General features: G+C 54.4%; 46 non-coding genes across 46 annotated transcripts; 8 read left to right on the forward strand and 38 right to left on the reverse strand.

Moving 5' to 3' along the window:
• Window positions 1-57: 57 nt before the first annotated feature.
• On the reverse strand, window positions 58-130 carry Trnam-cau. The gene has a single exon. It is a non-coding gene; the product is annotated as a tRNA-Met (tRNA).
• A 381-nt stretch (window positions 131-511) lies between these two features.
• Window positions 512-582, reverse strand: Trnag-gcc. Its single transcript has one exon. It is a non-coding gene; the product is annotated as a tRNA-Gly (tRNA).
• Window positions 583-924: 342 nt separating this feature from the next.
• Trnag-ucc lies at window positions 925-996 on the forward strand. Its single transcript has one exon. It is a non-coding gene; the product is annotated as a tRNA-Gly (tRNA).
• Window positions 997-1,606: 610 nt separating this feature from the next.
• Trnai-aau lies at window positions 1,607-1,680 on the reverse strand. The gene has a single exon. It is a non-coding gene; the product is annotated as a tRNA-Ile (tRNA).
• A 198-nt stretch (window positions 1,681-1,878) lies between these two features.
• On the reverse strand, window positions 1,879-1,950 carry Trnae-uuc. The gene has a single exon. It is a non-coding gene; the product is annotated as a tRNA-Glu (tRNA).
• Window positions 1,951-2,255: 305 nt separating this feature from the next.
• Trnam-cau lies at window positions 2,256-2,328 on the reverse strand. The gene has a single exon. It is a non-coding gene; the product is annotated as a tRNA-Met (tRNA).
• Window positions 2,329-2,709: 381 nt separating this feature from the next.
• Trnag-gcc lies at window positions 2,710-2,780 on the reverse strand. The gene has a single exon. It is a non-coding gene; the product is annotated as a tRNA-Gly (tRNA).
• Window positions 2,781-3,122: 342 nt separating this feature from the next.
• On the forward strand, window positions 3,123-3,194 carry Trnag-ucc. The gene has a single exon. It is a non-coding gene; the product is annotated as a tRNA-Gly (tRNA).
• Window positions 3,195-3,804: 610 nt separating this feature from the next.
• Window positions 3,805-3,878, reverse strand: Trnai-aau. Its single transcript has one exon. It is a non-coding gene; the product is annotated as a tRNA-Ile (tRNA).
• A 198-nt stretch (window positions 3,879-4,076) lies between these two features.
• Trnae-uuc lies at window positions 4,077-4,148 on the reverse strand. The gene has a single exon. It is a non-coding gene; the product is annotated as a tRNA-Glu (tRNA).
• A 305-nt stretch (window positions 4,149-4,453) lies between these two features.
• Window positions 4,454-4,526, reverse strand: Trnam-cau. Its single transcript has one exon. It is a non-coding gene; the product is annotated as a tRNA-Met (tRNA).
• A 381-nt stretch (window positions 4,527-4,907) lies between these two features.
• Trnag-gcc lies at window positions 4,908-4,978 on the reverse strand. Its single transcript has one exon. It is a non-coding gene; the product is annotated as a tRNA-Gly (tRNA).
• A 342-nt stretch (window positions 4,979-5,320) lies between these two features.
• Window positions 5,321-5,392, forward strand: Trnag-ucc. The gene has a single exon. It is a non-coding gene; the product is annotated as a tRNA-Gly (tRNA).
• A 610-nt stretch (window positions 5,393-6,002) lies between these two features.
• On the reverse strand, window positions 6,003-6,076 carry Trnai-aau. Its single transcript has one exon. It is a non-coding gene; the product is annotated as a tRNA-Ile (tRNA).
• A 198-nt stretch (window positions 6,077-6,274) lies between these two features.
• On the reverse strand, window positions 6,275-6,346 carry Trnae-uuc. The gene has a single exon. It is a non-coding gene; the product is annotated as a tRNA-Glu (tRNA).
• Window positions 6,347-6,651: 305 nt separating this feature from the next.
• Window positions 6,652-6,724, reverse strand: Trnam-cau. The gene has a single exon. It is a non-coding gene; the product is annotated as a tRNA-Met (tRNA).
• A 381-nt stretch (window positions 6,725-7,105) lies between these two features.
• Window positions 7,106-7,176, reverse strand: Trnag-gcc. Its single transcript has one exon. It is a non-coding gene; the product is annotated as a tRNA-Gly (tRNA).
• A 342-nt stretch (window positions 7,177-7,518) lies between these two features.
• On the forward strand, window positions 7,519-7,590 carry Trnag-ucc. Its single transcript has one exon. It is a non-coding gene; the product is annotated as a tRNA-Gly (tRNA).
• Window positions 7,591-8,200: 610 nt separating this feature from the next.
• Window positions 8,201-8,274, reverse strand: Trnai-aau. The gene has a single exon. It is a non-coding gene; the product is annotated as a tRNA-Ile (tRNA).
• A 198-nt stretch (window positions 8,275-8,472) lies between these two features.
• Window positions 8,473-8,544, reverse strand: Trnae-uuc. The gene has a single exon. It is a non-coding gene; the product is annotated as a tRNA-Glu (tRNA).
• Window positions 8,545-8,849: 305 nt separating this feature from the next.
• Trnam-cau lies at window positions 8,850-8,922 on the reverse strand. The gene has a single exon. It is a non-coding gene; the product is annotated as a tRNA-Met (tRNA).
• Window positions 8,923-9,303: 381 nt separating this feature from the next.
• Window positions 9,304-9,374, reverse strand: Trnag-gcc. Its single transcript has one exon. It is a non-coding gene; the product is annotated as a tRNA-Gly (tRNA).
• A 342-nt stretch (window positions 9,375-9,716) lies between these two features.
• Window positions 9,717-9,788, forward strand: Trnag-ucc. Its single transcript has one exon. It is a non-coding gene; the product is annotated as a tRNA-Gly (tRNA).
• Window positions 9,789-10,398: 610 nt separating this feature from the next.
• On the reverse strand, window positions 10,399-10,472 carry Trnai-aau. The gene has a single exon. It is a non-coding gene; the product is annotated as a tRNA-Ile (tRNA).
• A 198-nt stretch (window positions 10,473-10,670) lies between these two features.
• Window positions 10,671-10,742, reverse strand: Trnae-uuc. The gene has a single exon. It is a non-coding gene; the product is annotated as a tRNA-Glu (tRNA).
• A 305-nt stretch (window positions 10,743-11,047) lies between these two features.
• Trnam-cau lies at window positions 11,048-11,120 on the reverse strand. Its single transcript has one exon. It is a non-coding gene; the product is annotated as a tRNA-Met (tRNA).
• Window positions 11,121-11,501: 381 nt separating this feature from the next.
• Trnag-gcc lies at window positions 11,502-11,572 on the reverse strand. Its single transcript has one exon. It is a non-coding gene; the product is annotated as a tRNA-Gly (tRNA).
• Window positions 11,573-11,914: 342 nt separating this feature from the next.
• Window positions 11,915-11,986, forward strand: Trnag-ucc. Its single transcript has one exon. It is a non-coding gene; the product is annotated as a tRNA-Gly (tRNA).
• Window positions 11,987-12,596: 610 nt separating this feature from the next.
• Window positions 12,597-12,670, reverse strand: Trnai-aau. Its single transcript has one exon. It is a non-coding gene; the product is annotated as a tRNA-Ile (tRNA).
• Window positions 12,671-12,868: 198 nt separating this feature from the next.
• Trnae-uuc lies at window positions 12,869-12,940 on the reverse strand. The gene has a single exon. It is a non-coding gene; the product is annotated as a tRNA-Glu (tRNA).
• Window positions 12,941-13,245: 305 nt separating this feature from the next.
• On the reverse strand, window positions 13,246-13,318 carry Trnam-cau. The gene has a single exon. It is a non-coding gene; the product is annotated as a tRNA-Met (tRNA).
• A 381-nt stretch (window positions 13,319-13,699) lies between these two features.
• Trnag-gcc lies at window positions 13,700-13,770 on the reverse strand. Its single transcript has one exon. It is a non-coding gene; the product is annotated as a tRNA-Gly (tRNA).
• A 342-nt stretch (window positions 13,771-14,112) lies between these two features.
• On the forward strand, window positions 14,113-14,184 carry Trnag-ucc. The gene has a single exon. It is a non-coding gene; the product is annotated as a tRNA-Gly (tRNA).
• A 610-nt stretch (window positions 14,185-14,794) lies between these two features.
• Trnai-aau lies at window positions 14,795-14,868 on the reverse strand. The gene has a single exon. It is a non-coding gene; the product is annotated as a tRNA-Ile (tRNA).
• Window positions 14,869-15,066: 198 nt separating this feature from the next.
• Window positions 15,067-15,138, reverse strand: Trnae-uuc. Its single transcript has one exon. It is a non-coding gene; the product is annotated as a tRNA-Glu (tRNA).
• Window positions 15,139-15,443: 305 nt separating this feature from the next.
• Window positions 15,444-15,516, reverse strand: Trnam-cau. Its single transcript has one exon. It is a non-coding gene; the product is annotated as a tRNA-Met (tRNA).
• Window positions 15,517-15,897: 381 nt separating this feature from the next.
• Window positions 15,898-15,968, reverse strand: Trnag-gcc. The gene has a single exon. It is a non-coding gene; the product is annotated as a tRNA-Gly (tRNA).
• Window positions 15,969-17,526: 1,558 nt separating this feature from the next.
• Trnai-aau lies at window positions 17,527-17,600 on the reverse strand. Its single transcript has one exon. It is a non-coding gene; the product is annotated as a tRNA-Ile (tRNA).
• A 198-nt stretch (window positions 17,601-17,798) lies between these two features.
• Trnae-uuc lies at window positions 17,799-17,870 on the reverse strand. The gene has a single exon. It is a non-coding gene; the product is annotated as a tRNA-Glu (tRNA).
• A 305-nt stretch (window positions 17,871-18,175) lies between these two features.
• Trnam-cau lies at window positions 18,176-18,248 on the reverse strand. Its single transcript has one exon. It is a non-coding gene; the product is annotated as a tRNA-Met (tRNA).
• A 381-nt stretch (window positions 18,249-18,629) lies between these two features.
• On the reverse strand, window positions 18,630-18,700 carry Trnag-gcc. The gene has a single exon. It is a non-coding gene; the product is annotated as a tRNA-Gly (tRNA).
• A 1,558-nt stretch (window positions 18,701-20,258) lies between these two features.
• Trnai-aau lies at window positions 20,259-20,332 on the reverse strand. Its single transcript has one exon. It is a non-coding gene; the product is annotated as a tRNA-Ile (tRNA).
• A 198-nt stretch (window positions 20,333-20,530) lies between these two features.
• Window positions 20,531-20,602, reverse strand: Trnae-uuc. Its single transcript has one exon. It is a non-coding gene; the product is annotated as a tRNA-Glu (tRNA).
• Window positions 20,603-20,907: 305 nt separating this feature from the next.
• On the reverse strand, window positions 20,908-20,980 carry Trnam-cau. Its single transcript has one exon. It is a non-coding gene; the product is annotated as a tRNA-Met (tRNA).
• A 381-nt stretch (window positions 20,981-21,361) lies between these two features.
• Trnag-gcc lies at window positions 21,362-21,432 on the reverse strand. Its single transcript has one exon. It is a non-coding gene; the product is annotated as a tRNA-Gly (tRNA).
• A 342-nt stretch (window positions 21,433-21,774) lies between these two features.
• Trnag-ucc lies at window positions 21,775-21,846 on the forward strand. The gene has a single exon. It is a non-coding gene; the product is annotated as a tRNA-Gly (tRNA).
• The last annotated feature ends 14 nt before the right edge of the window (window positions 21,847-21,860 follow it).

Here is a 21,860-nt window from a genome sequence, read left to right on the forward strand (position 1 = left end):
ACAAGAAATACGTTGGCGCCCTAGCAACAGCACCACCATCAGTCACAGAAAATTAAATGCCCCGGGTGAGGATCGAACTCACGACCTTAAGATTATGAGACTTACGCGCTGCCTACTGCGCTACCGAGGCACGGGTGCACCGCTTGTCCTGGAAACTGGGTAAATACCGTACCCAATATTAGACGTAGAGACACTGTACTTCCTGGATAACGTGTTCTGTTGCTACACGTGCACTGCCGGCCCAGTTGATTGCGGTGCTGCTGCAGCTGTTGCAACGATAGGCAGCACTCCTTGTCGTTAAAGTTCAGAGCCTCGGAGGCACCCGGACCCAGCAACTTGTGAGGCCAGGCCGACGCTAGTCTGTAGAACATGATGCGAGCGTCCTAGTGGGGACCCGCGAGTGCTGCGTTCTCGGTCCTTCTCAAGGGAAATCCAGCTACACATTCTTGTGGATCGTGCATCTCAAGCGCTCAAGCCACGCGGCAGCATCATCGCGGGAAAAGCAAAATGATGCATCGGCCGGGAATCGAACCCGGGCCGCCCGCGTGGCAGGCGAGCATTCTACCACTGAACCACCGATGCTGGGGCCAGCGGTAACTTGACGCTGCTTCCCGAGCAGATGTCTCAAGGGAAAGTGGGACTGCCGTCAAGCGCCGTAGCATTCTGTGGGAAAGATGCTGCAGACGCTGAATCCTGCACTGCACTGCTTAAAAATGCCGCCAGAACGCGGTCCTCTGCGTACTCTTGCGTCGCCGGCGCCCAACTCTTGCCAAAGGATGCGAAATGTGCGCGGATACGCTGTCCGAATGCGTCTGGATGTGCTCCCCTAGCCTGCCTCGAAATGCGCCTGCCAGGTACGATCACCTTCGGCCGCTGCCGACTGGCGGGAAGCCGACACAGCGCGGACGCGCGGCGCTCGCTTGTGCGGTGGTGGTGTAATGGTCAGCATAGTTGCCTTCCAAGCAGTTGATCCGCGTTCGATTCCCGGCCACCGCAGCAGGCTTTTAATTTCGCGTATGAGTACTTTTGCCACGCGCTCTTAAATTATTGTTTTTTCGCCCTCTTACTCGCTGCATACCAGCCCTTAGTGTGTCTCGACTTGTCTCGTGTCTCGACTTGTCTCGACTTTGCTCAGCTGACGCGAGAGCTGACGCTCTCAAATCGGCCTTTATCAAAACGACAAGCACGAGAAACGACTGAGAGAGGTAAGGAGAGGCGAGGCGATGGACACACAGCACGCCCCCTTCATTTCACGGTGGCGTCTCCCTGACCGAATCGGGCTGTAGCTCCGAAAACAAAGGAGAAACAAAAATAGGAAGTAAAAGTGCAAATAGTGCCCTGTGTTCCCATGCGCTCACCCGCCCAAGTACTGACAAGGGCCAAAGTTGTTACGCATCGGCAATCGGACATTTTCTTTCATTTTCTCTTTATCGGTTGAGAACCAGTGTATTCAAGATATTATGGCCATTGCCGAGTGAATGCTGTAGCGCTTCCCGACGAGTCGGGTTCGGATCCTCTGTCAACTTCCACGCAGGGTGATGATCTTTTGGTCATCACACTCGCCAGCTGAAATCGGCGCTGCCTTTTCGTAGTAGTAAAAGAGTAGTGGCCCGTGGGGGGATCGAACCCACGACCTTCGCGTTATTAGCACGACGCTCTAACCAACTGAGCTAACGGGCCTCGGCAGATGCAGTTGCTCAGCCCTACGCTGGAAACAGGTGGCATGAAGCCATACACCTTTTCTATGGTCGTCGTGTGTCTGCTTCCCTAGTCTATATTCTGCTGACGGTCACGAAACAGTAGCTATATTGCGAGCAGGACGGCAAACGGCTGCTCGGACAGCTCAAACTTGCCACGATTCGTGTGGAAAAAATTCCGTTCCGGTACCGGGAATCGAACCCGGGCCTCCTGGGTGAAAGCCATGTATCCTAGCCACTAGACCACACCGGATGTGGACGTTTCGTTCGACCGTTCGTACGGTCGCTTGGCGCATTTCGTGTCGAGTGCCGCGTCGGCGCCCCTCTCTCTTTGCGAGCATCTTTGCACATACTGACTGGCAAGGCGCGCACCTCAAACGTCGCAGAGCAATGCTTTTGGCTTCATGCTCTGCTGGGAGAAGAGGAAAAGGGAAGCTGTAAGTAGCAATAACAGGAAGTAAACATTTTCCCGCTGAAGCGTTGAAACGTTGTGGATAACAAACAAGAAATACGTTGGCGCCCTAGCAACAGCACCACCATCAGTCACAGAAAATTAAATGCCCCGGGTGAGGATCGAACTCACGACCTTAAGATTATGAGACTTACGCGCTGCCTACTGCGCTACCGAGGCACGGGTGCACCGCTTGTCCTGGAAACTGGGTAAATACCGTACCCAATATTAGACGTAGAGACACTGTACTTCCTGGATAACGTGTTCTGTTGCTACACGTGCACTGCCGGCCCAGTTGATTGCGGTGCTGCTGCAGCTGTTGCAACGATAGGCAGCACTCCTTGTCGTTAAAGTTCAGAGCCTCGGAGGCACCCGGACCCAGCAACTTGTGAGGCCAGGCCGACGCTAGTCTGTAGAACATGATGCGAGCGTCCTAGTGGGGACCCGCGAGTGCTGCGTTCTCGGTCCTTCTCAAGGGAAATCCAGCTACACATTCTTGTGGATCGTGCATCTCAAGCGCTCAAGCCACGCGGCAGCATCATCGCGGGAAAAGCAAAATGATGCATCGGCCGGGAATCGAACCCGGGCCGCCCGCGTGGCAGGCGAGCATTCTACCACTGAACCACCGATGCTGGGGCCAGCGGTAACTTGACGCTGCTTCCCGAGCAGATGTCTCAAGGGAAAGTGGGACTGCCGTCAAGCGCCGTAGCATTCTGTGGGAAAGATGCTGCAGACGCTGAATCCTGCACTGCACTGCTTAAAAATGCCGCCAGAACGCGGTCCTCTGCGTACTCTTGCGTCGCCGGCGCCCAACTCTTGCCAAAGGATGCGAAATGTGCGCGGATACGCTGTCCGAATGCGTCTGGATGTGCTCCCCTAGCCTGCCTCGAAATGCGCCTGCCAGGTACGATCACCTTCGGCCGCTGCCGACTGGCGGGAAGCCGACACAGCGCGGACGCGCGGCGCTCGCTTGTGCGGTGGTGGTGTAATGGTCAGCATAGTTGCCTTCCAAGCAGTTGATCCGCGTTCGATTCCCGGCCACCGCAGCAGGCTTTTAATTTCGCGTATGAGTACTTTTGCCACGCGCTCTTAAATTATTGTTTTTTCGCCCTCTTACTCGCTGCATACCAGCCCTTAGTGTGTCTCGACTTGTCTCGTGTCTCGACTTGTCTCGACTTTGCTCAGCTGACGCGAGAGCTGACGCTCTCAAATCGGCCTTTATCAAAACGACAAGCACGAGAAACGACTGAGAGAGGTAAGGAGAGGCGAGGCGATGGACACACAGCACGCCCCCTTCATTTCACGGTGGCGTCTCCCTGACCGAATCGGGCTGTAGCTCCGAAAACAAAGGAGAAACAAAAATAGGAAGTAAAAGTGCAAATAGTGCCCTGTGTTCCCATGCGCTCACCCGCCCAAGTACTGACAAGGGCCAAAGTTGTTACGCATCGGCAATCGGACATTTTCTTTCATTTTCTCTTTATCGGTTGAGAACCAGTGTATTCAAGATATTATGGCCATTGCCGAGTGAATGCTGTAGCGCTTCCCGACGAGTCGGGTTCGGATCCTCTGTCAACTTCCACGCAGGGTGATGATCTTTTGGTCATCACACTCGCCAGCTGAAATCGGCGCTGCCTTTTCGTAGTAGTAAAAGAGTAGTGGCCCGTGGGGGGATCGAACCCACGACCTTCGCGTTATTAGCACGACGCTCTAACCAACTGAGCTAACGGGCCTCGGCAGATGCAGTTGCTCAGCCCTACGCTGGAAACAGGTGGCATGAAGCCATACACCTTTTCTATGGTCGTCGTGTGTCTGCTTCCCTAGTCTATATTCTGCTGACGGTCACGAAACAGTAGCTATATTGCGAGCAGGACGGCAAACGGCTGCTCGGACAGCTCAAACTTGCCACGATTCGTGTGGAAAAAATTCCGTTCCGGTACCGGGAATCGAACCCGGGCCTCCTGGGTGAAAGCCATGTATCCTAGCCACTAGACCACACCGGATGTGGACGTTTCGTTCGACCGTTCGTACGGTCGCTTGGCGCATTTCGTGTCGAGTGCCGCGTCGGCGCCCCTCTCTCTTTGCGAGCATCTTTGCACATACTGACTGGCAAGGCGCGCACCTCAAACGTCGCAGAGCAATGCTTTTGGCTTCATGCTCTGCTGGGAGAAGAGGAAAAGGGAAGCTGTAAGTAGCAATAACAGGAAGTAAACATTTTCCCGCTGAAGCGTTGAAACGTTGTGGATAACAAACAAGAAATACGTTGGCGCCCTAGCAACAGCACCACCATCAGTCACAGAAAATTAAATGCCCCGGGTGAGGATCGAACTCACGACCTTAAGATTATGAGACTTACGCGCTGCCTACTGCGCTACCGAGGCACGGGTGCACCGCTTGTCCTGGAAACTGGGTAAATACCGTACCCAATATTAGACGTAGAGACACTGTACTTCCTGGATAACGTGTTCTGTTGCTACACGTGCACTGCCGGCCCAGTTGATTGCGGTGCTGCTGCAGCTGTTGCAACGATAGGCAGCACTCCTTGTCGTTAAAGTTCAGAGCCTCGGAGGCACCCGGACCCAGCAACTTGTGAGGCCAGGCCGACGCTAGTCTGTAGAACATGATGCGAGCGTCCTAGTGGGGACCCGCGAGTGCTGCGTTCTCGGTCCTTCTCAAGGGAAATCCAGCTACACATTCTTGTGGATCGTGCATCTCAAGCGCTCAAGCCACGCGGCAGCATCATCGCGGGAAAAGCAAAATGATGCATCGGCCGGGAATCGAACCCGGGCCGCCCGCGTGGCAGGCGAGCATTCTACCACTGAACCACCGATGCTGGGGCCAGCGGTAACTTGACGCTGCTTCCCGAGCAGATGTCTCAAGGGAAAGTGGGACTGCCGTCAAGCGCCGTAGCATTCTGTGGGAAAGATGCTGCAGACGCTGAATCCTGCACTGCACTGCTTAAAAATGCCGCCAGAACGCGGTCCTCTGCGTACTCTTGCGTCGCCGGCGCCCAACTCTTGCCAAAGGATGCGAAATGTGCGCGGATACGCTGTCCGAATGCGTCTGGATGTGCTCCCCTAGCCTGCCTCGAAATGCGCCTGCCAGGTACGATCACCTTCGGCCGCTGCCGACTGGCGGGAAGCCGACACAGCGCGGACGCGCGGCGCTCGCTTGTGCGGTGGTGGTGTAATGGTCAGCATAGTTGCCTTCCAAGCAGTTGATCCGCGTTCGATTCCCGGCCACCGCAGCAGGCTTTTAATTTCGCGTATGAGTACTTTTGCCACGCGCTCTTAAATTATTGTTTTTTCGCCCTCTTACTCGCTGCATACCAGCCCTTAGTGTGTCTCGACTTGTCTCGTGTCTCGACTTGTCTCGACTTTGCTCAGCTGACGCGAGAGCTGACGCTCTCAAATCGGCCTTTATCAAAACGACAAGCACGAGAAACGACTGAGAGAGGTAAGGAGAGGCGAGGCGATGGACACACAGCACGCCCCCTTCATTTCACGGTGGCGTCTCCCTGACCGAATCGGGCTGTAGCTCCGAAAACAAAGGAGAAACAAAAATAGGAAGTAAAAGTGCAAATAGTGCCCTGTGTTCCCATGCGCTCACCCGCCCAAGTACTGACAAGGGCCAAAGTTGTTACGCATCGGCAATCGGACATTTTCTTTCATTTTCTCTTTATCGGTTGAGAACCAGTGTATTCAAGATATTATGGCCATTGCCGAGTGAATGCTGTAGCGCTTCCCGACGAGTCGGGTTCGGATCCTCTGTCAACTTCCACGCAGGGTGATGATCTTTTGGTCATCACACTCGCCAGCTGAAATCGGCGCTGCCTTTTCGTAGTAGTAAAAGAGTAGTGGCCCGTGGGGGGATCGAACCCACGACCTTCGCGTTATTAGCACGACGCTCTAACCAACTGAGCTAACGGGCCTCGGCAGATGCAGTTGCTCAGCCCTACGCTGGAAACAGGTGGCATGAAGCCATACACCTTTTCTATGGTCGTCGTGTGTCTGCTTCCCTAGTCTATATTCTGCTGACGGTCACGAAACAGTAGCTATATTGCGAGCAGGACGGCAAACGGCTGCTCGGACAGCTCAAACCTGCCACGATTCGTGTGGAAAAAATTCCGTTCCGGTACCGGGAATCGAACCCGGGCCTCCTGGGTGAAAGCCATGTATCCTAGCCACTAGACCACACCGGATGTGGACGTTTCGTTCGACCGTTCGTACGGTCGCTTGGCGCATTTCGTGTCGAGTGCCGCGTCGGCGCCCCTCTCTCTTTGCGAGCATCTTTGCACATACTGACTGGCAAGGCGCGCACCTCAAACGTCGCAGAGCAATGCTTTTGGCTTCATGCTCTGCTGGGAGAAGAGGAAAAGGGAAGCTGTAAGTAGCAATAACAGGAAGTAAACATTTTCCCGCTGAAGCGTTGAAACGTTGTGGATAACAAACAAGAAATACGTTGGCGCCCTAGCAACAGCACCACCATCAGTCACAGAAAATTAAATGCCCCGGGTGAGGATCGAACTCACGACCTTAAGATTATGAGACTTACGCGCTGCCTACTGCGCTACCGAGGCACGGGTGCACCGCTTGTCCTGGAAACTGGGTAAATACCGTACCCAATATTAGACGTAGAGACACTGTACTTCCTGGATAACGTGTTCTGTTGCTACACGTGCACTGCCGGCCCAGTTGATTGCGGTGCTGCTGCAGCTGTTGCAACGATAGGCAGCACTCCTTGTCGTTAAAGTTCAGAGCCTCGGAGGCACCCGGACCCAGCAACTTGTGAGGCCAGGCCGACGCTAGTCTGTAGAACATGATGCGAGCGTCCTAGTGGGGACCCGCGAGTGCTGCGTTCTCGGTCCTTCTCAAGGGAAATCCAGCTACACATTCTTGTGGATCGTGCATCTCAAGCGCTCAAGCCACGCGGCAGCATCATCGCGGGAAAAGCAAAATGATGCATCGGCCGGGAATCGAACCCGGGCCGCCCGCGTGGCAGGCGAGCATTCTACCACTGAACCACCGATGCTGGGGCCAGCGGTAACTTGACGCTGCTTCCCGAGCAGATGTCTCAAGGGAAAGTGGGACTGCCGTCAAGCGCCGTAGCATTCTGTGGGAAAGATGCTGCAGACGCTGAATCCTGCACTGCACTGCTTAAAAATGCCGCCAGAACGCGGTCCTCTGCGTACTCTTGCGTCGCCGGCGCCCAACTCTTGCCAAAGGATGCGAAATGTGCGCGGATACGCTGTCCGAATGCGTCTGGATGTGCTCCCCTAGCCTGCCTCGAAATGCGCCTGCCAGGTACGATCACCTTCGGCCGCTGCCGACTGGCGGGAAGCCGACACAGCGCGGACGCGCGGCGCTCGCTTGTGCGGTGGTGGTGTAATGGTCAGCATAGTTGCCTTCCAAGCAGTTGATCCGCGTTCGATTCCCGGCCACCGCAGCAGGCTTTTAATTTCGCGTATGAGTACTTTTGCCACGCGCTCTTAAATTATTGTTTTTTCGCCCTCTTACTCGCTGCATACCAGCCCTTAGTGTGTCTCGACTTGTCTCGTGTCTCGACTTGTCTCGACTTTGCTCAGCTGACGCGAGAGCTGACGCTCTCAAATCGGCCTTTATCAAAACGACAAGCACGAGAAACGACTGAGAGAGGTAAGGAGAGGCGAGGCGATGGACACACAGCACGCCCCCTTCATTTCACGGTGGCGTCTCCCTGACCGAATCGGGCTGTAGCTCCGAAAACAAAGGAGAAACAAAAATAGGAAGTAAAAGTGCAAATAGTGCCCTGTGTTCCCATGCGCTCACCCGCCCAAGTACTGACAAGGGCCAAAGTTGTTACGCATCGGCAATCGGACATTTTCTTTCATTTTCTCTTTATCGGTTGAGAACCAGTGTATTCAAGATATTATGGCCATTGCCGAGTGAATGCTGTAGCGCTTCCCGACGAGTCGGGTTCGGATCCTCTGTCAACTTCCACGCAGGGTGATGATCTTTTGGTCATCACACTCGCCAGCTGAAATCGGCGCTGCCTTTTCGTAGTAGTAAAAGAGTAGTGGCCCGTGGGGGGATCGAACCCACGACCTTCGCGTTATTAGCACGACGCTCTAACCAACTGAGCTAACGGGCCTCGGCAGATGCAGTTGCTCAGCCCTACGCTGGAAACAGGTGGCATGAAGCCATACACCTTTTCTATGGTCGTCGTGTGTCTGCTTCCCTAGTCTATATTCTGCTGACGGTCACGAAACAGTAGCTATATTGCGAGCAGGACGGCAAACGGCTGCTCGGACAGCTCAAACCTGCCACGATTCGTGTGGAAAAAATTCCGTTCCGGTACCGGGAATCGAACCCGGGCCTCCTGGGTGAAAGCCATGTATCCTAGCCACTAGACCACACCGGATGTGGACGTTTCGTTCGACCGTTCGTACGGTCGCTTGGCGCATTTCGTGTCGAGTGCCGCGTCGGCGCCCCTCTCTCTTTGCGAGCATCTTTGCACATACTGACTGGCAAGGCGCGCACCTCAAACGTCGCAGAGCAATGCTTTTGGCTTCATGCTCTGCTGGGAGAAGAGGAAAAGGGAAGCTGTAAGTAGCAATAACAGGAAGTAAACATTTTCCCGCTGAAGCGTTGAAACGTTGTGGATAACAAACAAGAAATACGTTGGCGCCCTAGCAACAGCACCACCATCAGTCACAGAAAATTAAATGCCCCGGGTGAGGATCGAACTCACGACCTTAAGATTATGAGACTTACGCGCTGCCTACTGCGCTACCGAGGCACGGGTGCACCGCTTGTCCTGGAAACTGGGTAAATACCGTACCCAATATTAGACGTAGAGACACTGTACTTCCTGGATAACGTGTTCTGTTGCTACACGTGCACTGCCGGCCCAGTTGATTGCGGTGCTGCTGCAGCTGTTGCAACGATAGGCAGCACTCCTTGTCGTTAAAGTTCAGAGCCTCGGAGGCACCCGGACCCAGCAACTTGTGAGGCCAGGCCGACGCTAGTCTGTAGAACATGATGCGAGCGTCCTAGTGGGGACCCGCGAGTGCTGCGTTCTCGGTCCTTCTCAAGGGAAATCCAGCTACACATTCTTGTGGATCGTGCATCTCAAGCGCTCAAGCCACGCGGCAGCATCATCGCGGGAAAAGCAAAATGATGCATCGGCCGGGAATCGAACCCGGGCCGCCCGCGTGGCAGGCGAGCATTCTACCACTGAACCACCGATGCTGGGGCCAGCGGTAACTTGACGCTGCTTCCCGAGCAGATGTCTCAAGGGAAAGTGGGACTGCCGTCAAGCGCCGTAGCATTCTGTGGGAAAGATGCTGCAGACGCTGAATCCTGCACTGCACTGCTTAAAAATGCCGCCAGAACGCGGTCCTCTGCGTACTCTTGCGTCGCCGGCGCCCAACTCTTGCCAAAGGATGCGAAATGTGCGCGGATACGCTGTCCGAATGCGTCTGGATGTGCTCCCCTAGCCTGCCTCGAAATGCGCCTGCCAGGTACGATCACCTTCGGCCGCTGCCGACTGGCGGGAAGCCGACACAGCGCGGACGCGCGGCGCTCGCTTGTGCGGTGGTGGTGTAATGGTCAGCATAGTTGCCTTCCAAGCAGTTGATCCGCGTTCGATTCCCGGCCACCGCAGCAGGCTTTTAATTTCGCGTATGAGTACTTTTGCCACGCGCTCTTAAATTATTGTTTTTTCGCCCTCTTACTCGCTGCATACCAGCCCTTAGTGTGTCTCGACTTGTCTCGTGTCTCGACTTGTCTCGACTTTGCTCAGCTGACGCGAGAGCTGACGCTCTCAAATCGGCCTTTATCAAAACGACAAGCACGAGAAACGACTGAGAGAGGTAAGGAGAGGCGAGGCGATGGACACACAGCACGCCCCCTTCATTTCACGGTGGCGTCTCCCTGACCTAATCGGGCTGTAGCTCCGAAAACAAAGGAGAAACAAAAATAGGAAGTAAAAGTGCAAATAGTGCCCTGTGTTCCCATGCGCTCACCCGCCCAAGTACTGACAAGGGCCAAAGTTGTTACGCATCGGCAATCGGACATTTTCTTTCATTTTCTCTTTATCGGTTGAGAACCAGTGTATTCAAGATATTATGGCCATTGCCGAGTGAATGCTGTAGCGCTTCCCGACGAGTCGGGTTCGGATCCTCTGTCAACTTCCACGCAGGGTGATGATCTTTTGGTCATCACACTCGCCAGCTGAAATCGGCGCTGCCTTTTCGTAGTAGTAAAAGAGTAGTGGCCCGTGGGGGGATCGAACCCACGACCTTCGCGTTATTAGCACGACGCTCTAACCAACTGAGCTAACGGGCCTCGGCAGATGCAGTTGCTCAGCCCTACGCTGGAAACAGGTGGCATGAAGCCATACACCTTTTCTATGGTCGTCGTGTGTCTGCTTCCCTAGTCTATATTCTGCTGACGGTCACGAAACAGTAGCTATATTGCGAGCAGGACGGCAAACGGCTGCTCGGACAGCTCAAACTTGCCACGATTCGTGTGGAAAAAATTCCGTTCCGGTACCGGGAATCGAACCCGGGCCTCCTGGGTGAAAGCCATGTATCCTAGCCACTAGACCACACCGGATGTGGACGTTTCGTTCGACCGTTCGTACGGTCGCTTGGCGCATTTCGTGTCGAGTGCCGCGTCGGCGCCCCTCTCTCTTTGCGAGCATCTTTGCACATACTGACTGGCAAGGCGCGCACCTCAAACGTCGCAGAGCAATGCTTTTGGCTTCATGCTCTGCTGGGAGAAGAGGAAAAGGGAAGCTGTAAGTAGCAATAACAGGAAGTAAACATTTTCCCGCTGAAGCGTTGAAACGTTGTGGATAACAAACAAGAAATACGTTGGCGCCCTAGCAACAGCACCACCATCAGTCACAGAAAATTAAATGCCCCGGGTGAGGATCGAACTCACGACCTTAAGATTATGAGACTTACGCGCTGCCTACTGCGCTACCGAGGCACGGGTGCACCGCTTGTCCTGGAAACTGGGTAAATACCGTACCCAATATTAGACGTAGAGACACTGTACTTCCTGGATAACGTGTTCTGTTGCTACACGTGCACTGCCGGCCCAGTTGATTGCGGTGCTGCTGCAGCTGTTGCAACGATAGGCAGCACTCCTTGTCGTTAAAGTTCAGAGCCTCGGAGGCACCCGGACCCAGCAACTTGTGAGGCCAGGCCGACGCTAGTCTGTAGAACATGATGCGAGCGTCCTAGTGGGGACCCGCGAGTGCTGCGTTCTCGGTCCTTCTCAAGGGAAATCCAGCTACACATTCTTGTGGATCGTGCATCTCAAGCGCTCAAGCCACGCGGCAGCATCATCGCGGGAAAAGCAAAATGATGCATCGGCCGGGAATCGAACCCGGGCCGCCCGCGTGGCAGGCGAGCATTCTACCACTGAACCACCGATGCTGGGGCCAGCGGTAACTTGACGCTGCTTCCCGAGCAGATGTCTCAAGGGAAAGTGGGACTGCCGTCAAGCGCCGTAGCATTCTGTGGGAAAGATGCTGCAGACGCTGAATCCTGCACTGCACTGCTTAAAAATGCCGCCAGAACGCGGTCCTCTGCGTACTCTTGCGTCGCCGGCGCCCAACTCTTGCCAAAGGATGCGAAATGTGCGCGGATACGCTGTCCGAATGCGTCTGGATGTGCTCCCCTAGCCTGCCTCGAAATGCGCCTGCCAGGTACGATCACCTTCGGCCGCTGCCGACTGGCGGGAAGCCGACACAGCGCGGACGCGCGGCGCTCGCTTGTGCGGTGGTGGTGTAATGGTCAGCATAGTTGCCTTCCAAGCAGTTGATCCGCGTTCGATTCCCGGCCACCGCAGCAGGCTTTTAATTTCGCGTATGAGTACTTTTGCCACGCGCTCTTAAATTATTGTTTTTTCGCCCTCTTACTCGCTGCATACCAGCCCTTAGTGTGTCTCGACTTGTCTCGTGTCTCGACTTGTCTCGACTTTGCTCAGCTGACGCGAGAGCTGACGCTCTCAAATCGGCCTTTATCAAAACGACAAGCACGAGAAACGACTGAGAGAGGTAAGGAGAGGCGAGGCGATGGACACACAGCACGCCCCCTTCATTTCACGGTGGCGTCTCCCTGACCGAATCGGGCTGTAGCTCCGAAAACAAAGGAGAAACAAAAATAGGAAGTAAAAGTGCAAATAGTGCCCTGTGTTCCCATGCGCTCACCCGCCCAAGTACTGACAAGGGCCAAAGTTGTTACGCATCGGCAATCGGACATTTTCTTTCATTTTCTCTTTATCGGTTGAGAACCAGTGTATTCAAGATATTATGGCCATTGCCGAGTGAATGCTGTAGCGCTTCCCGACGAGTCGGGTTCGGATCCTCTGTCAACTTCCACGCAGGGTGATGATCTTTTGGTCATCACACTCGCCAGCTGAAATCGGCGCTGCCTTTTCGTAGTAGTAAAAGAGTAGTGGCCCGTGGGGGGATCGAACCCACGACCTTCGCGTTATTAGCACGACGCTCTAACCAACTGAGCTAACGGGCCTCGGCAGATGCAGTTGCTCAGCCCTACGCTGGAAACAGGTGGCATGAAGCCATACACCTTTTCTATGGTCGTCGTGTGTCTGCTTCCCTAGTCTATATTCTGCTGACGGTCACGAAACAGTAGCTATATTGCGAGCAGGACGGCAAACGGCTGCTCGGACAGCTCAAACTTGCCACGATTCGTGTGGAAAAAATTCCGTTCCGGTACCGGGAATCGAACCCGGGCCTCCTGGGTGAAAGCCATGTATCCTAGCCACTAGACCACACCGGATGTGGACGTTTCGTTCGACCGTTCGTACGGTCGCTTGGCGCATTTCGTGTCGAGTGCCGCGTCGGCGCCCCTCTCTCTTTGCGAGCATCTTTGCACATACTGACTGGCAAGGCGCGCACCTCAAACGTCGCAGAGCAATGCTTTTGGCTTCATGCTCTGCTGGGAGAAGAGGAAAAGGGAAGCTGTAAGTAGCAATAACAGGAAGTAAACATTTTCCCGCTGAAGCGTTGAAACGTTGTGGATAACAAACAAGAAATACGTTGGCGCCCTAGCAACAGCACCACCATCAGTCACAGAAAATTAAATGCCCCGGGTGAGGATCGAACTCACGACCTTAAGATTATGAGACTTACGCGCTGCCTACTGCGCTACCGAGGCACGGGTGCACCGCTTGTCCTGGAAACTGGGTAAATACCGTACCCAATATTAGACGTAGAGACACTGTACTTCCTGGATAACGTGTTCTGTTGCTACACGTGCACTGCCGGCCCAGTTGATTGCGGTGCTGCTGCAGCTGTTGCAACGATAGGCAGCACTCCTTGTCGTTAAAGTTCAGAGCCTCGGAGGCACCCGGACCCAGCAACTTGTGAGGCCAGGCCGACGCTAGTCTGTAGAACATGATGCGAGCGTCCTAGTGGGGACCCGCGAGTGCTGCGTTCTCGGTCCTTCTCAAGGGAAATCCAGCTACACATTCTTGTGGATCGTGCATCTCAAGCGCTCAAGCCACGCGGCAGCATCATCGCGGGAAAAGCAAAATGATGCATCGGCCGGGAATCGAACCCGGGCCGCCCGCGTGGCAGGCGAGCATTCTACCACTGAACCACCGATGCTGGGGCCAGCGGTAACTTGACGCTGCTTCCCGAGCAGATGTCTCAAGGGAAAGTGGGACTGCCGTCAAGCGCCGTAGCATTCTGTGGGAAAGATGCTGCAGACGCTGAATCCTGCACTGCACTGCTTAAAAATGCCGCCAGAACGCGGTCCTCTGCGTACTCTTGCGTCGCCGGCGCCCAACTCTTGCCAAAGGATGCGAAATGTGCGCGGATACGCTGTCCGAATGCGTCTGGATGTGCTCCCCTAGCCTGCCTCGAAATGCGCCTGCCAGGTACGATCACCTTCGGCCGCTGCCGACTGGCGGGAAGCCGACACAGCGCGGACGCGCGGCGCTCGCTTGTGCGGTGGTGGTGTAATGGTCAGCATAGTTGCCTTCCAAGCAGTTGATCCGCGTTCGATTCCCGGCCACCGCAGCAGGCTTTTAATTTCGCGTATGAGTACTTTTGCCACGCGCTCTTAAATTATTGTTTTTTCGCCCTCTTACTCGCTGCATACCAGCCCTTAGTGTGTCTCGACTTGTCTCGTGTCTCGACTTGTCTCGACTTTGCTCAGCTGACGCGAGAGCTGACGCTCTCAAATCGGCCTTTATCAAAACGACAAGCACGAGAAACGACTGAGAGAGGTAAGGAGAGGCGAGGCGATGGACACACAGCACGCCCCCTTCATTTCACGGTGGCGTCTCCCTGACCGAATCGGGCTGTAGCTCCGAAAACAAAGGAGAAACAAAAATAGGAAGTAAAAGTGCAAATAGTGCCCTGTGTTCCCATGCGCTCACCCGCCCAAGTACTGACAAGGGCCAAAGTTGTTACGCATCGGCAATCGGACATTTTCTTTCATTTTCTCTTTATCGGTTGAGAACCAGTGTATTCAAGATATTATGGCCATTGCCGAGTGAATGCTGTAGCGCTTCCCGACGAGTCGGGTTCGGATCCTCTGTCAACTTCCACGCAGGGTGATGATCTTTTGGTCATCACACTCGCCAGCTGAAATCGGCGCTGCCTTTTCGTAGTAGTAAAAGAGTAGTGGCCCGTGGGGGGATCGAACCCACGACCTTCGCGTTATTAGCACGACGCTCTAACCAACTGAGCTAACGGGCCTCGGCAGATGCAGTTGCTCAGCCCTACGCTGGAAACAGGTGGCATGAAGCCATACACCTTTTCTATGGTCGTCGTGTGTCTGCTTCCCTAGTCTATATTCTGCTGACGGTCACGAAACAGTAGCTATATTGCGAGCAGGACGGCAAACGGCTGCTCGGACAGCTCAAACTTGCCACGATTCGTGTGGAAAAAATTCCGTTCCGGTACCGGGAATCGAACCCGGGCCTCCTGGGTGAAAGCCATGTATCCTAGCCACTAGACCACACCGGATGTGGACGTTTCGTTCGACCGTTCGTACGGTCGCTTGGCGCATTTCGTGTCGAGTGCCGCGTCGGCGCCCCTCTCTCTTTGCGAGCATCTTTGCACATACTGACTGGCAAGGCGCGCACCTCAAACGTCGCAGAGCAATGCTTTTGGCTTCATGCTCTGCTGGGAGAAGAGGAAAAGGGAAGCTGTAAGTAGCAATAACAGGAAGTAAACATTTTCCCGCTGAAGCGTTGAAACGTTGTGGATAACAAACAAGAAATACGTTGGCGCCCTAGCAACAGCACCACCATCAGTCACAGAAAATTAAATGCCCCGGGTGAGGATCGAACTCACGACCTTAAGATTATGAGACTTACGCGCTGCCTACTGCGCTACCGAGGCACGGGTGCACCGCTTGTCCTGGAAACTGGGTAAATACCGTACCCAATATTAGACGTAGAGACACTGTACTTCCTGGATAACGTGTTCTGTTGCTACACGTGCACTGCCGGCCCAGTTGATTGCGGTGCTGCTGCAGCTGTTGCAACGATAGGCAGCACTCCTTGTCGTTAAAGTTCAGAGCCTCGGAGGCACCCGGACCCAGCAACTTGTGAGGCCAGGCCGACGCTAGTCTGTAGAACATGATGCGAGCGTCCTAGTGGGGACCCGCGAGTGCTGCGTTCTCGGTCCTTCTCAAGGGAAATCCAGCTACACATTCTTGTGGATCGTGCATCTCAAGCGCTCAAGCCACGCGGCAGCATCATCGCGGGAAAAGCAAAATGATGCATCGGCCGGGAATCGAACCCGGGCCGCCCGCGTGGCAGGCGAGCATTCTACCACTGAACCACCGATGCTGGGGCCAGCGGTAACTTGACGCTGCTTCCCGAGCAGATGTCTCAAGGGAAAGTGGGACTGCCGTCAAGCGCCGTAGCATTCTGTGGGAAAGATGCTGCAGACGCTGAATCCTGCACTGCACTGCTTAAAAATGCCGCCAGAACGCGGTCCTCTGCGTACTCTTGCGTCGCCGGCGCCCAACTCTTGCCAAAGGATGCGAAATGTGCGCGGATACGCTGTCCGAATGCGTCTGGATGTGCTCCCCTAGCCTGCCTCGAAATGCGCCTGCCAGGTACGATCACCTTCGGCCGCTGCCGACTGGCGGGAAGCCGACACAGCGCGGACGCGCGGCGCTCGCTTGTGCGGTGGTGGTGTAATGGTCAGTGTGGTGTCACCGCCAGACACCACACTTGCTAGGTGGTAGTTTAACTCGGCCGCGGTCCATGTAGTACATGTCGGACCCGCGTGTCGCCACTGTGATCGCAGACCTAGCGCCACCACCAAGGCAGGTCTCGTGATACGAGAGTGGACTCGACCCCAGTTGTACGAGAACCAAGCTACCGCCCAGTTGTACGCGACCTAGCTATCGCCCAGTTGTACGAAGCCTTTCTCTCTCATTAGCCGAGAGACAGAATAGCCATCAGAAGTTAATGGCTACGAACTAGCAAGGAGCCAATTGTATCAGTGCCTATAGCTTACTAGTATTAAAGAGCGATGTATTCCAAGGAATAAAGAAAAGATAAGTAAAAAGCATCTAAATACTTTTCTTCTTATTCATTCATAAGTTTTTATGTTCCAGACTTCACGCCCGTATGCTTATTGCCGTGCGTGCACTATCGGCTACAGCGTTAGTTTAGCGTGCCTTTCTTTTGGCTACTACCGTGTGGCGTAACAGTCTTGTTACGTCACAACAGTCAGCATAGTTGCCTTCCAAGCAGTTGATCCGCGTTCGATTCCCGGCCACCGCAGCAGGCTTTTAATTTCGCGTATGAGTACTTTTGCCACGCGCTCTTAAATTATTGTTTTTTCGCCCTCTTACTCGCTGCATACCAGCCCTTAGTGTGTCTCGACTTGTCTCGTGTCTCGACTTGTCTCGACTTTGCTCAGCTGACGCGAGAGCTGACGCTCTCAAATCGGCCTTTATCAAAACGACAAGCACGAGAAACGACTGAGAGAGGTAAGGAGAGGCGAGGCGATGGACACACAGCACGCCCCCTTCATTTCACGGTGGCGTCTCCCTGACCGAATCGGGCTGTAGCTCCGAAAACAAAGGAGAAACAAAAATAGGAAGTAAAAGTGCAAATAGTGCCCTGTGTTCCCATGCGCTCACCCGCCCAAGTACTGACAAGGGCCAAAGTTGTTACGCATCGGCAATCGGACATTTTCTTTCATTTTCTCTTTATCGGTTGAGAACCAGTGTATTCAAGATATTATGGCCATTGCCGAGTGAATGCTGTAGCGCTTCCCGACGAGTCGGGTTCGGATCCTCTGTCAACTTCCACGCAGGGTGATGATCTTTTGGTCATCACACTCGCCAGCTGAAATCGGCGCTGCCTTTTCGTAGTAGTAAAAGAGTAGTGGCCCGTGGGGGGATCGAACCCACGACCTTCGCGTTATTAGCACGACGCTCTAACCAACTGAGCTAACGGGCCTCGGCAGATGCAGTTGCTCAGCCCTACGCTGGAAACAGGTGGCATGAAGCCATACACCTTTTCTATGGTCGTCGTGTGTCTGCTTCCCTAGTCTATATTCTGCTGACGGTCACGAAACAGTAGCTATATTGCGAGCAGGACGGCAAACGGCTGCTCGGACAGCTCAAACTTGCCACGATTCGTGTGGAAAAAATTCCGTTCCGGTACCGGGAATCGAACCCGGGCCTCCTGGGTGAAAGCCATGTATCCTAGCCACTAGACCACACCGGATGTGGACGTTTCGTTCGACCGTTCGTACGGTCGCTTGGCGCATTTCGTGTCGAGTGCCGCGTCGGCGCCCCTCTCTCTTTGCGAGCATCTTTGCACATACTGACTGGCAAGGCGCGCACCTCAAACGTCGCAGAGCAATGCTTTTGGCTTCATGCTCTGCTGGGAGAAGAGGAAAAGGGAAGCTGTAAGTAGCAATAACAGGAAGTAAACATTTTCCCGCTGAAGCGTTGAAACGTTGTGGATAACAAACAAGAAATACGTTGGCGCCCTAGCAACAGCACCACCATCAGTCACAGAAAATTAAATGCCCCGGGTGAGGATCGAACTCACGACCTTAAGATTATGAGACTTACGCGCTGCCTACTGCGCTACCGAGGCACGGGTGCACCGCTTGTCCTGGAAACTGGGTAAATACCGTACCCAATATTAGACGTAGAGACACTGTACTTCCTGGATAACGTGTTCTGTTGCTACACGTGCACTGCCGGCCCAGTTGATTGCGGTGCTGCTGCAGCTGTTGCAACGATAGGCAGCACTCCTTGTCGTTAAAGTTCAGAGCCTCGGAGGCACCCGGACCCAGCAACTTGTGAGGCCAGGCCGACGCTAGTCTGTAGAACATGATGCGAGCGTCCTAGTGGGGACCCGCGAGTGCTGCGTTCTCGGTCCTTCTCAAGGGAAATCCAGCTACACATTCTTGTGGATCGTGCATCTCAAGCGCTCAAGCCACGCGGCAGCATCATCGCGGGAAAAGCAAAATGATGCATCGGCCGGGAATCGAACCCGGGCCGCCCGCGTGGCAGGCGAGCATTCTACCACTGAACCACCGATGCTGGGGCCAGCGGTAACTTGACGCTGCTTCCCGAGCAGATGTCTCAAGGGAAAGTGGGACTGCCGTCAAGCGCCGTAGCATTCTGTGGGAAAGATGCTGCAGACGCTGAATCCTGCACTGCACTGCTTAAAAATGCCGCCAGAACGCGGTCCTCTGCGTACTCTTGCGTCGCCGGCGCCCAACTCTTGCCAAAGGATGCGAAATGTGCGCGGATACGCTGTCCGAATGCGTCTGGATGTGCTCCCCTAGCCTGCCTCGAAATGCGCCTGCCAGGTACGATCACCTTCGGCCGCTGCCGACTGGCGGGAAGCCGACACAGCGCGGACGCGCGGCGCTCGCTTGTGCGGTGGTGGTGTAATGGTCAGTGTGGTGTCACCGCCAGACACCACACTTGCTAGGTGGTAGTTTAACTCGGCCGCGGTCCATGTAGTACATGTCGGACCCGCGTGTCGCCACTGTGATCGCAGACCTAGCGCCACCACCAAGGCAGGTCTCGTGATACGAGAGTGGACTCGACCCCAGTTGTACGAGAACCAAGCTACCGCCCAGTTGTACGCGACCTAGCTATCGCCCAGTTGTACGAAGCCTTTCTCTCTCATTAGCCGAGAGACAGAATAGCCATCAGAAGTTAATGGCTACGAACTAGCAAGGAGCCAATTGTATCAGTGCCTATAGCTTACTAGTATTAAAGAGCGATGTATTCCAAGGAATAAAGAAAAGATAAGTAAAAAGCATCTAAATACTTTTCTTCTTATTCATTCATAAGTTTTTATGTTCCAGACTTCACGCCCGTATGCTTATTGCCGTGCGTGCACTATCGGCTACAGCGTTAGTTTAGCGTGCCTTTCTTTTGGCTACTACCGTGTGGCGTAACAGTCTTGTTACGTCACAACAGTCAGCATAGTTGCCTTCCAAGCAGTTGATCCGCGTTCGATTCCCGGCCACCGCAGCAGGCTTTTAATTTCGCGTATGAGTACTTTTGCCACGCGCTCTTAAATTATTGTTTTTTCGCCCTCTTACTCGCTGCATACCAGCCCTTAGTGTGTCTCGACTTGTCTCGTGTCTCGACTTGTCTCGACTTTGCTCAGCTGACGCGAGAGCTGACGCTCTCAAATCGGCCTTTATCAAAACGACAAGCACGAGAAACGACTGAGAGAGGTAAGGAGAGGCGAGGCGATGGACACACAGCACGCCCCCTTCATTTCACGGTGGCGTCTCCCTGACCGAATCGGGCTGTAGCTCCGAAAACAAAGGAGAAACAAAAATAGGAAGTAAAAGTGCAAATAGTGCCCTGTGTTCCCATGCGCTCACCCGCCCAAGTACTGACAAGGGCCAAAGTTGTTACGCATCGGCAATCGGACATTTTCTTTCATTTTCTCTTTATCGGTTGAGAACCAGTGTATTCAAGATATTATGGCCATTGCCGAGTGAATGCTGTAGCGCTTCCCGACGAGTCGGGTTCGGATCCTCTGTCAACTTCCACGCAGGGTGATGATCTTTTGGTCATCACACTCGCCAGCTGAAATCGGCGCTGCCTTTTCGTAGTAGTAAAAGAGTAGTGGCCCGTGGGGGGATCGAACCCACGACCTTCGCGTTATTAGCACGACGCTCTAACCAACTGAGCTAACGGGCCTCGGCAGATGCAGTTGCTCAGCCCTACGCTGGAAACAGGTGGCATGAAGCCATACACCTTTTCTATGGTCGTCGTGTGTCTGCTTCCCTAGTCTATATTCTGCTGACGGTCACGAAACAGTAGCTATATTGCGAGCAGGACGGCAAACGGCTGCTCGGACAGCTCAAACTTGCCACGATTCGTGTGGAAAAAATTCCGTTCCGGTACCGGGAATCGAACCCGGGCCTCCTGGGTGAAAGCCATGTATCCTAGCCACTAGACCACACCGGATGTGGACGTTTCGTTCGACCGTTCGTACGGTCGCTTGGCGCATTTCGTGTCGAGTGCCGCGTCGGCGCCCCTCTCTCTTTGCGAGCATCTTTGCACATACTGACTGGCAAGGCGCGCACCTCAAACGTCGCAGAGCAATGCTTTTGGCTTCATGCTCTGCTGGGAGAAGAGGAAAAGGGAAGCTGTAAGTAGCAATAACAGGAAGTAAACATTTTCCCGCTGAAGCGTTGAAACGTTGTGGATAACAAACAAGAAATACGTTGGCGCCCTAGCAACAGCACCACCATCAGTCACAGAAAATTAAATGCCCCGGGTGAGGATCGAACTCACGACCTTAAGATTATGAGACTTACGCGCTGCCTACTGCGCTACCGAGGCACGGGTGCACCGCTTGTCCTGGAAACTGGGTAAATACCGTACCCAATATTAGACGTAGAGACACTGTACTTCCTGGATAACGTGTTCTGTTGCTACACGTGCACTGCCGGCCCAGTTGATTGCGGTGCTGCTGCAGCTGTTGCAACGATAGGCAGCACTCCTTGTCGTTAAAGTTCAGAGCCTCGGAGGCACCCGGACCCAGCAACTTGTGAGGCCAGGCCGACGCTAGTCTGTAGAACATGATGCGAGCGTCCTAGTGGGGACCCGCGAGTGCTGCGTTCTCGGTCCTTCTCAAGGGAAATCCAGCTACACATTCTTGTGGATCGTGCATCTCAAGCGCTCAAGCCACGCGGCAGCATCATCGCGGGAAAAGCAAAATGATGCATCGGCCGGGAATCGAACCCGGGCCGCCCGCGTGGCAGGCGAGCATTCTACCACTGAACCACCGATGCTGGGGCCAGCGGTAACTTGACGCTGCTTCCCGAGCAGATGTCTCAAGGGAAAGTGGGACTGCCGTCAAGCGCCGTAGCATTCTGTGGGAAAGATGCTGCAGACGCTGAATCCTGCACTGCACTGCTTAAAAATGCCGCCAGAACGCGGTCCTCTGCGTACTCTTGCGTCGCCGGCGCCCAACTCTTGCCAAAGGATGCGAAATGTGCGCGGATACGCTGTCCGAATGCGTCTGGATGTGCTCCCCTAGCCTGCCTCGAAATGCGCCTGCCAGGTACGATCACCTTCGGCCGCTGCCGACTGGCGGGAAGCCGACACAGCGCGGACGCGCGGCGCTCGCTTGTGCGGTGGTGGTGTAATGGTCAGCATAGTTGCCTTCCAAGCAGTTGATCCGCGTTCGATTCCCGGCCACCGCAGCAGGCTTTTAATT

This window comes from Schistocerca piceifrons, unplaced genomic scaffold (assembly GCF_021461385.2).
Source record: "Schistocerca piceifrons isolate TAMUIC-IGC-003096 unplaced genomic scaffold, iqSchPice1.1 HiC_scaffold_572, whole genome shotgun sequence".
Taxonomy (NCBI): Eukaryota; Metazoa; Arthropoda; class Insecta; order Orthoptera; family Acrididae; genus Schistocerca; species Schistocerca piceifrons.